The sequence below is a fragment of the Miniopterus natalensis genome, chromosome 4 (genome assembly GCF_054644295.1).
Source record: "Miniopterus natalensis isolate mMinNat1 chromosome 4, mMinNat1.hap1, whole genome shotgun sequence".
NCBI classification, from domain to species: domain Eukaryota; kingdom Metazoa; phylum Chordata; class Mammalia; order Chiroptera; family Miniopteridae; genus Miniopterus; species Miniopterus natalensis.
Window position 1 is genome coordinate 60,686,501 of NC_142084.1, and position 15,900 is coordinate 60,702,400.

The 15,900-nt window shown below is 47.4% G+C and overlaps 1 protein-coding gene across 1 annotated transcript in view; it reads right to left on the bottom strand.

The window, feature by feature from the left end:
- The window catches only part of PTK2B (protein tyrosine kinase 2 beta), a 116,551-nt gene extending 102,848 nt beyond the window's left edge, over positions 1 to 13,703 (bottom strand). Inside the window, exon 1 of the mRNA XM_016214842.2 lies at positions 13,620 to 13,703. The gene's annotated coding sequence lies outside the window, so the exon portion shown is untranslated. The remainder of the gene's footprint in view (positions 1 to 13,619) is intronic.
- Positions 13,704 to 15,900: the final 2,197 nt, after the last annotated feature.

Here is a 15,900-nt window from a genome sequence, read left to right on the forward strand (position 1 = left end):
TGGCTGAGTAAGAGGTTCACATCCTGACATTTGCTAGAAAATGACTGGGAGGCAAAGGGGCTCAAGACAAGGCCCCTGCCTCCCACCATTCTGTTTAGCAAGGCATGTACTTGTGAAAAATAATTTTATCTCAAGATAACATGTGCCCAGTAGAAACGGCCAGTACAGCCAAGAGCTCTGGGAGGAGGGGTGCCAGGAAGGTGGAATGTGAGCTTCTGTCGCATGCCCGGTCCCTTTCCCTCCACTGGAGTCTTCCAGGCCTGAATATCCTATATGCTCTGTAATTCCAGTGCAATACCCTATTCCTACTGTTGGGACCAAAACAGATGCCTGTCTGCCCCCTTGGTTTCCAGGTAGGTGTCTTCTTCATAGATTCCTGATTCCTACAGACGAAGCACCATTTGACCCTCTGCATTTGTTCATCAGGAAAAGCCCCCCTCTCTTCTCTTCTCTCTGCCCCACTACCCTCTGCACACAGACATGCCAGGGATGAAAGCAGGAAGTGGGTTCCTCCCTTGGGCTAGCCCTTGCCACTACCCTTTTGGCCAGCCAGCAGTGTGGATAGCTGAGACACCCAAGCCTACAGCGGAACTCCAGGTCATAGGCCTGGCCCTGCTGGCAGTCTTTGTCCAAGCTCCAGAAATACCTGTCTGGGGGGGTCTCTGAATCAAAGCCTTCTCTGTGTTTGGCACAAGAGCTGCTCTGACCCAGGGCCAGAGTTTTCTTTACCAAAACAAAAATATGACTCTCTTCCCTGCTTAAAAACTCCTATAGTGATAGATCCTACATACACGCTTATCTCATATATCCCATTGCTTCCTGCTGTTAAAGAATAACGTCCAATGACAAGAGGCCATGACAAAGAGCAATGCCTCAGTCTTCCGCTGGATTCAGCCTTCCTGAGCTGTTCACAGCTTCCCAAACAGGCCACACTCTTTGGTGCCTTCTTATCTTTAAATATACTGTACTCTCCACCTGTAAGAGCACCTTCCTGCACTTTCTCTGCCTGGTGCACTCCTACCCATTCTTCAAAACCCTTCCAAGAATCACATTACTTGTAAAGTCTTTTTAGCCACCCCCTGGTAAAGTTGGTAGCTCTAGTCTCATGCCTCTGGCATTTGACCACCCTCTTGCCACACGTCTGGTTTTATTGTGACTGCTTGCACTGCTCTGTCACCTTGAGAACAGTCCCTTGTTCACTTTTGTATCGCAGAGCCCAGCATGGTACCTGGCCAATAGTATATGCTAAGCTGGCCCTCAGGTTTACCACATCAGAGCCAATGATCCCACATCCTCAGAAAAAGAAACAGGACTTTGAGGAGGGAGATATAAACTCTCCTTCCTTGCAAAGGCTTAAAAACCAAGGGAAACATCCCCTTGAGGGATAGTTTAGATTCAGTGCTGTTATGGCACAGAAGAAAAGACTAGCTGTCACTGTCACTGGGATCCCATCTAGGAATGGACTAAAATGCTATATAAGGGACCCGGACGCTTGCCTGATGTCCACAGATGTGAAGCCTTAACTTTCTTTACAGACCACCGTTGGTAAAGGAAGGAGTCCAGGCCATGTCCACACGTCCTTCCCCTGTCCCTTGCTCCCTGACCTCAACTCCAGCCATACACACTTCAGAGTAAATGTCACAGGAGCCTGTCCTGTGGCTGCCATGAAGTTCTTTCTAAAGAAAAATATCATCTGTCACTAATCCCCCTCCAGGGTCTATGCCTCAAAAGCCATCTCTACGGCTTTTGCCCATGTCTCTGTCATTTCATATGTCTTGTCACAGCTTCCATTTTTGTCCCTTTGCCTGCCATGCTTTCTCTTTTCTTTCCTTGCTCTACCCCAATATCCAGAGTCTTATTCTCCAGCTCACATGTGTCTTGTTAAGAAAAGACCAAAGGGGAAGACTGTGAAAGGCAGTGTCCCTCTGTGGAATTTGCTGGTGAATCACTAGTGAGTGTGGTTTATGAGATGGATGTGGCTGTCCCACCGCAGAGGAGGGAGAAGAGGAAGGCCCCTGGAACCAGGCCGTGCACGAGGCACCAGCAGCCCTGAAGTCCTCGCACTGGTGGAACAGCAGCAATGACTCAGGGCCCTAACAAGGCAAACCCTAAGAGAATCCTGATATCATGTCACACCCCTAAAGGTCCTGCTACAGCAACTATAACGCTGAATCCAATCTTACAGCCGTGTTACTTGGTCTTTGGGTTTCTCAATCGTCTCCAGGAAGCTAGGCAGACTCAAGTTGTACCATATAAAGGTATTCCAGGCAACAGAAAATATGGCGCCTTGTTTCCAACTTGTAACCGCAAACCTGTTTTTTAAACAACTTTATGTATGATTCCATATGGTATAAAATATAAACCAGTGCTGGTTTTCTGAGTAGGAATTGAGAGGAGAGAAGGAGGGTCAGACTGGTGTGGTTGCCTGGTTGCACTCCACAGGCTTGCTAGCTTGCACTCCTTCTTTGGTTCATTTATTCATTCCTAAAGTCATTTGTCCATCTGTTCATCCACCCATCCATTTTCAAATATAAGGCAAGCTCTTCCCTCCCCAAATTACCTGTCAGAAAAGAGGAAGTTTATATTCTAGCCCTGACAGAATCTTTCATATTATGCAATTCTTTTTCAATTACCCTGTTTTGAACAAAAATGTACTGTTTGGGGGAAAAATATTAGCCTGATACCACTTCAGTCAATGCAAGTCTTGGATGCTTACAAAGGTGACTGGATAGAGTGGCTGGGTTTTTTTAAGCATGATGCTATAATGTAGATTTAGTAACTTGGTGGGAGGGGCGTGTAATCTCACAATTACAAGTGCTGAATTTTGTTGTAAACAAGAATTTAAAAGATCATTTTTTAAAAGCAATGTATAAGTGGTATATTGTGAAAATCTAAAAGAAATACGTTCTAAAGGATTTGATTAGACATTTCTCCAAAGGACACATACAAATGGCCAATAAGTACATGAAAAGATGCTCAACATCATTGATCATAAGGGAAATGCAAGTTAAAACCACAGTGAGATACCACTCCAAGCCCACTAGAATGGCTTAATCAAAATTGCAGACAATAACAAAGTATCAGTGAAAATAGGGAGAAACTGGAACCATCATGCATTGCTAATGGGAATGTAAAATGGTGCAGCTGCTGTGGAAAGCAGTTCCGCAAGTACTCAAAATGTTAAACATAGAGTTATCACATGACCTAGCAATTCCACTCTTAGATATATAAATAAGAGAAATGAAAACATATAGTTGACACCAAAACTTGTACACAAATGTCCATAGCAAAAGGCGGAAACAACTCAAATCTTCATCAACAAACAAATGGATAAACAAAAGTAGTATATGCACACAATGGAATATTATGTAGCAATAAAAAAGAATGGAAGACTGACACATGCTGCAACATAAATGAACCTTGAAAACACTATGCTTAGTGAAAGAAGCTAGTCATAAAAGGGGACAGTGTTGCACGATTCCATTAATATGAAATGTCCAAAATAGGCAAATCCTATGTAAAGCAGATTAGTAGTTGCCAGGGACTGGGGTGGGGGGAGAATAAGGATGACTGCTAAGGGTACAAGTTTCTTTTTGGGGTGATGAAAATCTTCTGCAAAGACACTGTGGTGATTGTTGCACAACTCTGTTAATTCACCAAACTGTACATTTTTAAAGGATAAAATTTATTATATGTGAATTATACCTCAAAAAACTGTTATTAAAAAATAAACATTCGTGGGGTGGTCACATTGTATGGTATAAAAATGCTGAACCACTATATTGTATACCTGAAACTAACATAACCAATATAAGATTGTATACTAACTACACTTAAATAAAATAAATAATAAAATAAATACCTTCTGACCTGATAAGAAACAGCCAACTCTCCTTAGAATGTAGGGGCAACGATATAGGTCAGAACACAGACAGCTGATTCAAACAGTGTTTCTGTGATGAGAAGGACACTAAGGTCAAAGATGTGAGTGAAGTGTTTAACCTTTAAAAGACGGCATTTAAATTCCGTCAGCATTTAAATTCGGCCAGCAGGACCCACTCCTTGCCAGGAACTAAAGTTCCTTTTCGTCGGATAAAGATTAAATGTTTTATAAACAGAGAGTTTATAATTATTTAAGTAAATAATTATAATTTAATGTGTTATTTTATATAGTATGTGGTTTAAAACATGTCACCAAAATGATAGAGTAAATATTACCCTGAAACATTTACATATTCATTTTCTTTCAACATCCCTCCTTATACGGAGGCATGCATATGTTCGGGCACACAGCATGTTCATCAAATGCAGACTGTGTGTTAGGCACCAGCTGTGTCCTCGATTAGGACATTGACTTTGAGGTAAATCCTATAAAAAGTTTGTAAAAAATTATTACGAAACCTCGTGGGTCATTCTTAATATTTGGGGGGCCATAAGTGGCTTGGAGCTCAGATGAAAGCCCTGGGCTTTGCTCCCATGAACATGTGCATTTGCTCACAGGTGAACGTGGTGCATCTTCTCCCAGGGCTTGTCCACAACACCCCTGCCCCCAACACATACACCCGCCATGACCCAGGTTGGATTCCTTCCTTTGAGATCATTCTTTGTTGAACCCACTTGAATCTGGACCCTTTCTCCAGCCTCTATCACACATAAGCAATGAGGACCTCAGGAGCTGGAGACCCTGGAAAAGATCCAAGATGATGTGGGCCCAGGGACCACTGCAGAAGGGGGTCAAGGGTCCGGCAGGCACCTGCCCTCCCCGAATCAACCCTGCAAGGGCCTTCTATAACCTGGTTTATTTACTGGGCTTTCTCCTAAGATCCATTTCGAAAAAAACTCTCCACTTGTTAACAAGTCCATCCACATTCCCCCTTACTGTATGTACAAATGAAAACCCTGTGGCTTGAACAGGCTTACCCAGGAGACTCACCCAATGTCATATAGAGGGACAGTGACAAAACCACGAGTGACCAGACCCAGTGCTCCCCCAGGACTCCCTGTCCCAGGGCAGCGCCTTCTCTCTGGAAGTGAACAGAGGTGGGTGATGAAGTGTTAATCTAACAGGTGCAGGAAGGATTTTTCTATACAGAGAGGTAAACAAAGAGGGAGAAGGCTCAGAGGGACTCTGGGGACAACAGAGGGCCACTCTCTGAAGATAAAGGAGCCGGTGTGGACTAAGTATTTTCAGATCTTGGAATGCAAGACCCAGAAAGGTCCAAGTACAATTACCATAGCAAGCAAGCCCTGTGCCTGTGCACAGATAGGTGGGAGTCCAGATTACTAAAACTACCAACCTCTGCCTTGCAAATCTCTCTCTGGTGTCCCTAAAGTGATTTCACCCTCTGCAAAGGCGGCCTGCCTTTTTTCCTACTCCCTGTCTTTGTTCTGTCATTTAGCCTGATCTAGACGGGCTCAATAAGATGCAGGATGAGGGAAAAGGGAAAGGCAAGGATCTGATGGATTAGAGAGGTACAGAAGGAATTTAGTAGAGGGATTATTGAGCTCCAGCTCTAAACCCTGACTCCCTCTCTCTGGGCCCTAGGAAACCTCCACATTCCAGAGAGGCAAGAAATGCATCCTGATCTCGGGGGAGAATGGGGTCCTGTGTTGTGGCAACTGGCTATTATGTCACCCAGCACAGGGAATGAGGAAGATCACATCTGGCCAGGATGAGCCAGGCATGAGCGCATAGAAGAGGGAAATACAACTCTTATCCTTGGAATTCGAGGGAGTTTGGAAGGAAAATCAAGGGAAAAGCACCTGCCTGCCCCGGAGGAATTTCAGATCCCAAAGCCCAAGCCCAGAGGCTGCTGGAGAGAGCACAGGTTTCCCAGGCCAGGAACTGAGCCAGAGGGAGTCAGACTGAGGAAGACAGAAGGGGCAGGCATTCTGGGCAGGACACAGGACTTGAGCAAAGGTTTGATGGGGACCATTGAGCAGTGGAGGAAAGTATGGGGAAATTAGGTGAGCAGGGTAGACAAAGGTCAGATTATGGAGGGTACTGAGTAGTAAACTTAAGAGATCTGGATTTGCCTAGAGGCGCTGTGGGGGCTAGAGCTAGGAAGGGGAGAGGCTCTTAGGTAATGTTGGGTGGTATTAGGTGATAGGCTAAGCTACAGCAGGGCCAGCCAGGGAAAAGGGGAGGAAGGAATGACTGGCATGTAGTAAGAATGTAGGACACATTAGTTAGGAGGGAAGATAAAAGTAGAGAAAAGTAGAGGAGAAAGGGAAGATAACTCCAAGGATTCTTGACCAGAGTACCCAAGAGAATGACAAAGGCATGAATAGCAGGAAGGATGCCAGAAGGAAGAGATGGTTTGATATGAAAAATGGTAAGTTTCCAACATATTACATCTTAGATGAGTTACTTGAGTGGCAATGTCTTATAGACTCTTGCAAGTGGAGGGCTGAAGCAAGGGAGGAGGGTCAGGCTGGAGGTGAAGCACCGGGGTCCTCTGAGCTGATGAGGGTGGGTGGGGGCAGATCTAAATGCATCTCCCCCTTGGTTCTGGAGGAGGCTGCCACACAGATGCTGCCATTAGACCTCTGGGCAGGCTGACATTTAGTGCATACCTAGCCAAGATGAGGTCAGAGGGAAAGGAGTTATCTGTGAATCAAGAGCACAAAAGAAAGAGAGGATTAAGCAGAATGGCAAATTACATATATAACCTAAACATGTGAGGCTCCCATATACCCTACATCTTTTACATTGTTCTAAAGACCAACTTCAACTCAGAGAATGTAGAAGCTCTAAGTGACCAGCAGATCAGATCCTCTCCAGGAACCCCCAAGTCATCCTGAATTACACAATTTATCCAGACTCTTAAGAACTAAACTTTTTTTTTTTTTTTTGGTTAATCCTCACCTGAGGATTTTTTTTCCATTGATTTTTTTTTTTTTTTTTTACAGAGAGTGGAAGGGAGGGGGGGGGAGGGAGAGAAACATCGATGTGAGAGACACATCGATTAGTGGATTGCCTCCTACACTTGGCAGGATCAAAATTGCAATATGCCCTTGACCAGGAATTGAACCCACAACCCTTTGGTCCTCTGGCTAACACTTTAACCACTGAGCCAAACCGGCCAAGGCAAGACTTAAACTATTTATAATATTCCTATCTGCTCCTCCTGCAAGCTCTCTTCTCTCCGATCTACTTTACACACTGCTACCCAAACCTGAGCATGGTCCCTTCACACAAGACAATATTTCAACAGCCTTCAAAGTGAAGCCTAACAGCTCCCCACAGCCTTCAGAATAATGTCCAAACTCCCCAGCGGCTATGTTCAACATTTACCTTACTTTCTGCCCTTATACCTTATCCTTATTGCCCTTTGACACCTTTGGCTCCACCCAAAATGAGTCATTGGAATCATACCTGCTTTTATTTACATTCTTCTTTTACCACAACCACCATCCCAAGTTTCTATGGCCATACCTTACCTATCCTTTCAGAGCTTTTCCAAATGCCACTTCCTCCAGGAAGCACTCCTAGACTCCCCAGACAGAAGTAATCTCTCCATCCTCTGACCTCATAGGACTTTATCGGTACCTCTTTTATGGCACCGTAAGTCCCCATCTTGTCTAACAGTTATTTATCTTTATGTATTACCTCCCCTACCAGACTGTAAACTTGAGGGACAGATACAGTCCCTCAAATACAAGGAAATAAGAATATGCCCTGAGCGTGACAGGAGTAAAGAGGTAAAGAAATATTAAACAAATGCTTAGAACAAGTTACAAATGAGGAAATTAAGGTTTAGAGGGATTTCATGACTTGACAATGTCACAGTAGTAGAAAGTGACAGAGTCGAGACTCAAACCCACATTTTTCTAACCCAAAACTATCTTTCCAGGGAGAGTCCTTGGCGGTATTTTACAGGGCATTTTCACACAAGTCAAATATTTCTCTCAATGCCCCTTTGAGGGATGCAGTACTATTTTTTCACTTTCAAATGAGAAAAGTGAGGCTTGGAAGAGTAAAGAGACTCACCCAAAAGTACACAGCTGGCAAGTGGAAGGATCTAAACTAGAGCCATGTGTCCTGACTCAATTGCCTTTCCACTCACCCAGGCTGACAAACTGCTGAGCCAGGGACTGCTGCCTGCCTGGAGCTGGGGGCTGTGGACAGTAACTGGATGCTGCCGGGGAGCACTTTCAAAGGTGCCTGAGGATCAGATCATCTGTAACCTGCCTGGAGCAGGAACTGGGGGTGGGGAGAATGTAAACCCGAGCTGAAGGGAGGGGAGCCAGGCTCTCACTCCAAATGCTCCTGGGGAACAAGAAGACATGCTTGAGGTTAGGGAGGAACAAACTGCATTAATTTAGAAACCAGGAAAAGATGTGATGCTCCCAGTGGCCAGGACCAGAGGAGGGATCAGTTGGGAAAGGGAACCACCCAGAAACTCAGGGCAGAATTCCCAGTAGGTCTTTGAGGAGACCCCAGGGCCCCTGTGTGCCACAGTGGTATCATATCAGCTGTGGGAGTCTGAGAGTCAGGTGGAAGACCCTCAGAGAAAGAAGGGGCACAAGAAAGGAGGGCTGATGTCCTGGTGCCCTCAGAGTTGTTGGGAGAATTGCCCTGATTGAAAGGGAAGCTAGTCCATGAGACAAGAATTAAAGCCAGTCCCAAATTCTACACTTGATCTTAGCCAAAAGGCTAAGAAGCGATTGCCAAGTTCTAAATACTGGGCGAGGTGCATTCCTCTGTGTCTCCCTCTCTAGTGAGTGATGCTGCCAGATTCTGTGTAGGTAGATTTCAGAACATAAAAGGGAAGCAGGGGACTGGAGAGAAGGAAAATGTTAGTGAACTGTAGCCAAGATAGAAAAGGGGAAGACTCACCCTTCCATGGGTACTGGCAGTCGTTGGTCTTAGTTCTAGTCATGCTGACTGGCTGCCTTATAAGAGCAGCAGGAGCCTTACTGCTGGGAAAGGTAAGAGCTGAGGGAGACCCAGAAAACCAAAGGAGTGTGCATTCCTGCAGTCCTCCCATAGCACACTTGAAGGGGCCTTGAAGACAAACTCCTGCAATCCTATCTCTCCAACCATGTGTCTAGGTAAAAAGTGCATGCAAACATGCAGTCTCCAGTCTGCTGTCTTAATCGACCTGTCATCGTGAGTAATAATCATACCTTGGAAAACAGCAGAGTGACTCAAAAAGCTGCCCCCTCCCCCACCACCACTGCCTGGCACAGCTCAGAGCGTTGCTGAGAACCCCAGAAAGTGAAGCCACCATTTTCTCCTGCCCGTCAGCATTTTCTCCTTGCCCGTCAGCTCTTTCAACACTTTGGATGACCATTCAGACTCCTGTGTGTGATGGGCAGTTGGAGAAGTCTCTTTGCTGGTTAAAGAGCTAATTAGGCCTGGCTGGTCATCAGACACAGTGATTTGGGGATGGGGGAGGGGGGCAAGAAGCAAATACTGTTGTCTACAGGATGAGTGTCCATGAGACACGCTCATGAGAAGCCTGTCCCTCAGAAGATGGCCTTTTTCCTCAGGGGGGAAAAAAAAGTGCTTCCCCATCAGCTCAGATTGACCATAAGTATAAAAATATAATGAATGCCTACTGTGTGCTGCCTGTTAAAGGACTGAATACTTTATGTACAGACAAGGCTATTATTAAGCTGGTGCATGTGGCCAACTAGGATGTTAAACACTGGCATAGTCTATAGGAGTTGGTCAGTGTCTGCCATGCCAGCTTCCTGACTGCCTGGCTCCTCCATCCCCAGGGGTCTCGCTGATCCTGCTCAGGACAGTGGCTAGTGTCAGTTCTGTTAGATCCTTGCCCATGCTTTCGTGGCTGTTCATATTTTGAACTTGACTCCTGGTATACTATCCCACTCCATTCTCACACAGAGCCCTGTTAGCATCTCTGTCTTACAGATGAGGAAGATGGGACACAGTGACTTGCCTAAGTTCACACAATGAGTCCGGAGCTGGAGCTGGAACCCAGACCACCGACCAAGTGCAGGCACTTGACCACCAGACCACCAACCATGCTCGTTCGCAGAGACAGCATGCTCCTCCCCCTTTACCATGGCACTGAAGCAGAGTCTAAGAGAAACTCTTGATCACCAAGCCAACAAGAACTTCTCTTAATTACCACACTTCCAGCCCTAGCATGACAGCAGCTGTGTATCTGTGACCACCTCAGAGCGCCATTCTCCTGGAGCCCATAACTCCTAGGCAGGGGGTCTCTAGGGGCTGGGAGACCTATGACATGGGGTCCACTCCAGGTATGCCTCTCCTCTCCCCACCTCCCCATCAACTGTACTTGTCTTAGCAGTCTTCAGGACACATGGAGCTGTGGCCATCACCATGGAGGGCTAGGGGCTAAGAGACATGTTTTTCCCAGGGTCTAAGATGGGAAAGGGCAAAGCCGCAGTAGGAAGATTAAGGCTGACAGGGGTAGGAGTCTGTGTTCATGGAGTATATATGAGGCTGGGACAGTGGCACTTAAGTGCTCAGTCTCTGAGGGTCTTCTTTAAGTTGGACACTGCTGAGTGTAGGTCCATCCTGGCTAGATTTAGGGATGAATAATGTCCCCTGAAAGACCTGTTTGGTCCCAGAACTGCACCCACTCAGCCGTCACTAGATGTGGAATGCTACTGCCTTTAATGCCCTAATAGATGTGTCCCCTATGCCCCTGCAAGGATTGTATGGTCAAATTTAAGGAATGCCAATTATCCCAGTGATACAGGCATCTTTTCTGCAGGACTTATAACCTTAGTGCAAATATGGATGACATATTTCTGAGAGTATTCATTTGAATGTTTCCCCAATAGAACATCTATAACTATGGCATAGAGCTTCTCTGGATACTCTTTGGCAAATGCTGCTCTAAAGAGCTGGTGACAAAATGCTTATCACTGGGCGAGGGGTGGGGAGATTTCGCCACTAGAAAGAGGGACCATTTTTAACCCAGCAGTTCCCACGAGGGAAACACACTTTCCATTTCCTCTTTCTCTCACCAAATTCTTAACTGCCCCCAGGTTCCCTTTTAGGAGGCCTCTAATTTGCTTGTACAAATGCTCCCATTAAAGTCAAAACATAGTACGCAAGGACCTTTATTTCATCTACCCCTGAGCTCTATTTCTCTAATAAGGTCCTCATTATAAAAATGAGAATAATGACAGCCAAATTTTATGGCACACTTGTCTGTGCCAGGCACTGTCCTGGGTGTTTTATATGGGGTATCTCTTTCAGTTCATTCATTCACACTCCCTTCAGCTAACTCTGCTTTGAGCTATCCCCTCTCCCCTACCCACTGCCCCCCAACAGCGGGGCTGGACATCTCCTCCCTGTGAAGCAGGTCCTATGGGAAGGAAACGGCAAAGCTGAAAAAGTGATTCAGGCTCTCTCTCTCTGCACAGGAGCTAACCTACTCTCTCACTAGAGGCAGCCCCCACCACCACCACCACCACCATGTATTCCCTCAGGACCTCTGAGTGCTCAAGAAATGGAAATGGAAATAAATGAACCCCACGCACTTTGTGTATGCTACTTTGGTGACCTTGAGAAGGTGTTATAGAAATATCTACCACTTCTTCTTTTGCCCTCACTAGGCAATCTACGTACATTATCATAGATCCTCCCAACAACCTGGACAAATAGACATTCTTATCCTCATTTCAGAAAAGAGATTCTGGACTCAGAAAAGCTAAGCGGTTTATATGACGCCTCACAGCAGTCAAGTGGCCAGGCTGGAATTTGAGTCCAGATCCAATCCAAAGCCCGATGTCTTTCTGAGTTACCATCATCCTTCAGCTATGGAGAAGAACAAACTGACCAAAGAATTAACACTATTTTTTGTTTGATTTTAAGAAATAACATTGTTAGTCAATGGAGAAGCCCCAGACTGGAACTCAAGAGGATTGGTTATAAGGTAAATCTGTCCGGAGACTGTTCTCTGGCCCCTGGGTTCTACCCATCCTTTGATTGCCAACATGGTAACACCCTCAGCTTTCTCCTAGAGAAGACTTGCCCAATAAAATATCAGTCACCCAGCTCAACTTGAGTTTCAGATAAACAATGAATGATGTCTAAGTATAAGTACATCCCAAATATTGCATGGTACATACTTATAGTTGAACAATATCCATTGCCCCAGCAGGACATTCTGCATTCATTCATTCATTCATTCATTCATTCACTCATTCATTTGATAAGCATCTACCTGAGGCCAAGCCGGGTATAGGGAGACAAGAGTACAAGAGACCCAGTCCCTGCTCCCCAGAGCAATAGGGGGGGAGGGGGCATGGATGGGAAGGGGCAGGGGTGAAATTCAAATCTGAGTGCTCTGTATTTTTATTTGCTAAATCTGGCAACCCCACCCTAGAGTGGAAGGCACGTTAGGAAGTCTCACGCCTGGCTTCAGGTCCCTAGTGTTGCTCCAACAGGAGTTGCCATGGCAGCCTAAGCAGGCTGTTCTGGAGCTGTCTCCACTTACCTCTCCAGCTTCACCTCACCCCTGCGCTCTCCAAGCACTAAACACTCTGAGCTACTTTCAGTTTCCTTGGATGCATTATGCTGCTCCTGGCTTACAGTCTTAGCACTTGCTATATTGTGTGCCTGTTCCCCTTCTTCCTCTCCCTGGCTAATTCCTCTTGACCTTCAAGGTCTACATGTAGTATCACTTCTGCCAGGAAGCCTTACTGGGGTGCACCCCAACCATCTCCTCCCAAAACCCTCCAGCACTCGGTTAGTTAGCAGATCATGCCATACCAACTGCCCCAGTCAGCTCAAGTCCCACTACAAGTCAGTGGAAAGCTCCTCCTCTGAATTACAGACCTCCAAATGCTCTCTTGGTGTCCAAACTTCAGCTCTCCTTCTCCCCTGACCCTTGAAAGGAGTCTAATTAGATTGAGCTCCAAGTCTGGGGTGTGGGGAGATGCCAGTGTCAGATGGCTGAGGGTTAGGGCAGGTGGTGGGGCTCGGTGGGCTCAGAACATCACCCATATGTTCCCTGTTCACCCACCCAAGGCTTTGCCCACGCACAGCCTGACAGCACAGGAGAAGGCAGCACAGAATTTAACCCTTTCGTGGCATTCAAAAGGTAGTTCCACAAAGAACCAGTGAGGTGGTTAGTGTTAACTTTAGTCCCCACAGCACACACACACACCCCCCGCAGCTCTGCCTACTCCCCCTTGCAGACCCCTGCTTGCTTCCAGTCAGGGCTTGATTCAGAAGACGCCCTCTCAGGGGACAAGAAGTGGGTGCAGGCCCAGCGGGGTGTGCACGGGAGCCTGAGCAGGGCGGGGGTGTGCAGGGCATGGGGAGAGGGGGGAGAGCAGGGCACGGGGAGCTGCTGAAAGGCAGGATTCTGAAAAGCCCTGCTTGTTGCTCTCTGATCTGACCTTTAGGGGCAGGTGGGCTCCCTGTGCCGCCTCCTCAGCGCCCCCCAGCCTGCCCCGCCTGAGTGCGTCAGGAGGAAGAAGAGAGAGAAACACCCTTCGGTCTCAGACTAACTCCAAACGCTGACTCCCTCCCCCCTGCCGTAGGCCGGCGGCCGAGGACACCGCGCCCGCAGCTCCGCCTGCTGGGTCCGAGGCTGCCTCACCGGGAACGCGGTCTCGTCCACGTACCCACAATCCCCGAAGCACCCCGCCATCCCTTCTACCTCGTCCAGCCGCCAACTTCTGGCTGGTGCTGAGCCCGGCTCGGATCGGATCGCGGGAGGGGACTCACGCGCAGGGAAGCGCCACTCGGGCGGTGGCTCTCCGCGCGCCAGGTGAGGCGGGGGCTGGGCAGGTACAGGTGAGTCGGGCCGTGGCAGGTACCCGGCTCGCGGCGGCGCCGGCCTCGGCTGGGTAGGAGGGCTGACAGGTTCGTGTTTTCCCCTCTCCTCCTTCTAGTTAACCACACCCCTGCTGCTCTCCTCCCCACTTCCTTAAAGGGTGGGGTGTGTTGTCCCCGGTGCTGAGTGTGTGCCTGCTCCAGCCTCTTACCATAAACTCTGAAATAGACCCGCCTTCCATTCCTTAGAGGCACGTGCTCACCTCGGGGGGCCATTTCTGCCATCCCCGGACCTCAGATGGGGTCCTCTGCTGTTACGGGCCTCCCTGGGAGCATTTGCCCCCCTATTTCCTACCACTTCTCCCTCCTCCTTCCATTCCACCTGCAGACTTTTAGAGGCCACACTTAGAGGCGGCTGGTTCCTCTCTAGCCTCCAGGCATATTTCAGAGCTGGAGACTGTACCTGCCTCCCATACTCTCAGTAACTGTGTCCCTCCCTGTTTCTCTATGTCCTAAAGTGCCCAGCCTTTTCAGGGCACCAGAAATCAGGTGAATATCACCAGGGTCTTTGGCAGAACTCAACACCACAGACCAGGTCCCTGTGCTGTGATAGAGCAGGACTGAAGAGTGGCACAAGAATGTCCTAGAAGCTGAGCAGCCTTTTCCTGCCCCGCCCACCCGTCTCTACATTGTCCCATTTCATTGACAAAATAAAGAGGGTGCTTCACCTCTTTACTCGGGTCAGGAGGGCAGTGAGATTCAAGGTAGTCACTCAAGGGCACTTAGCAACCCTTCCCCCCCTCACTAGAAAGATTCCATACTTTCTTCTGAGTAGAAAGAGAACTGGACTTAGCGTAAGGTCAAAAGTTGGTGCGCATTCAGTGCACTCCACTTCCTTAAAGTTCCTCTCCAGGGTCCCCACCCCAAACTTCTTCATGCTGTGTCCTATGAAGTATTGGGGTGTGACACTTTCTGGAGGATGCTCCTCATAAGGTCAGCTCTGAGGATGGCAGACATGTGTGACAGCTCAGCATACACAACCGCCTCCATGACACTTCCTGACCTCCATCCCCAAAGCCAGCGGATCAGCCACCCAGGACAAGAACAGGAAATGCAGCATTTGGTGAGCATGTCATTGCCAACCACTGTGGTAAGGAAGCACTCAATTTACATGATTTTATTTAATTCTCCCCATTTTCTGCAAAGAAAATGGAGACTTAGCTAAGTTAACACATCTAAGGCCACAAAGCCAGAAAGTCAATGTTTCTCAAAGTATGATCAGTGGACTACCTGTAGCTTTGAAATGAAGATACCTGGAGGCCACTCCAGGTCTATGGAAAATCAGAATCACTGATTCTGGGGCCCACCTGCCCCAAGAAGGCAATTTACAAACTATCTGATGGGAGCTCACAAGCATGACTGCCCCTTGTTCACCCATCCATTGTGTTCCCGGCACTCATTTGGAATCTTGGAGGTAATGCTGGTGACTGCATAGCAGTCAGAAGGCAGCCAAGTGGGTGTCCAGGGAGATGTTGGCTAGGGCTTGAGGAGACAAGGCAAGTCAGACAGAATAAACTGGAGTGAGCCCGGAAAGTGTGCGAGAGACAGGTGGCTAACTGACCACACTGGAAGGAAATTGTCAGATGGCTTCAGAAAGTGGGTGTCCCCTCCATATTCTTGTGCGTGGAATGAGGTGATGAAGGCATAGTGGTGTGAAGGTTAGACACCTGTGTGAATTATTCAGGGTCTGTGCTAGGGTGGTGACAGTGGAAACTGAGTGCACAAGGAATCCAGCCGGGTTTAAGAAAAGGTGAGTGTGTGTATGCTGCCCCTGTGTGACCAAATCTATGAACTACCACCTCATTGGGCCTTGATTTGAGAAAGAAACATTTTCCGGTATTCAAATTTTTCAGCGGTTGTCAAAATCTTCAGCGATTTTTTTAAGCTCCAAAACCTAGCTCCTAGAATTGTAGAATTATTGGTTTTATGCATGAAAGACACCTTGAGAAACACCCTGGGATAGCCAACTCCGCCTTCAGGTCTCATGTTTTGTCCAGTGTAGAAGCCAAAATGATAGCATCGCATATGTCTGCCTGTTACCTGCCTTTAAAAACAGCTTGTCAGAGCCCGGCCGGAGTGGCTCAGTTGGTTGAGTGTCATCCTAT